Source organism: Penaeus monodon, chromosome 15 (assembly GCF_015228065.2).
Source record: "Penaeus monodon isolate SGIC_2016 chromosome 15, NSTDA_Pmon_1, whole genome shotgun sequence".
NCBI lineage: Eukaryota > Metazoa > Arthropoda > Malacostraca > Decapoda > Penaeidae > Penaeus > Penaeus monodon.
This window is the reverse complement of record NC_051400.1, coordinates 17,030,860-17,031,689: the sequence shown is the minus strand read 5'-3', so window position 1 is coordinate 17,031,689 and position 830 is coordinate 17,030,860.

Genomic DNA, 830 nt, shown 5'->3' with positions numbered 1-830 from the left:
AGGACGTCGCAGTCTGCAGAACCTTTCAACTCCTTGGTCACTAGTACCCACGACCATGAAAGCATGTCTTCCGAAAGTCAAGGTCGATGTCCATGTATGGGAGTGGAACCAACGGCAGCTTCATTGGTCTTCCTGTAGTCCTCATACCAGGGAAAGTAATATTGCTCTCGGAAGCCACGACCACAGGTAATGCACAGGGACTCAGGCTGGGACGGAGGAAGCCATGCTCCCTCAGGTGCTGAACCTCACTCTACAGGGACGCCCTTTTCTCTGCATTAAGATAACTGGCTCAGCATCTCTGGTCTCGACCTCAGGCTTAAGAAGTGGGCAGAAACGAGGTACATTTTCGAACGGTTCACCATACTCCTGTGGAAGAGAATGCATGTTTGTTGCTTGGACAGCAGAAGTGTGTTTAGTATCAGGGCTACATAAAAGTTCTGAATTGATCAGATTAGGCTCCACAATATGAATATTAGTGGGCACGGCTATTGAAACTTCTCGTACATTTTCCACATTTCTCTTCAAATCATCCTGTTTACAATAATTTTTTCAGGAAGTTCACGTGTACATGACGTGGTTTCTTATGTCTCTTAGGGGTTTCAGTTAAATAATTAACACCACTGGTTCGTTTTAGAATACGAAATGGCCCCGTGTATCGAGACTGAAGAGGCTGGTTAAGAGGCAGCAAAGCCAAAACTAAATCACCCTCATTAAAGGTTCTTTCTTCAGTAATTACTCTATCAGAATGTTTCATTTCAGTCTGAGCTATTGAAATAGCGGTTAGTAATCTACGCTTAAATTTATTCACATAAGCAGCTCCAAGAATGCCA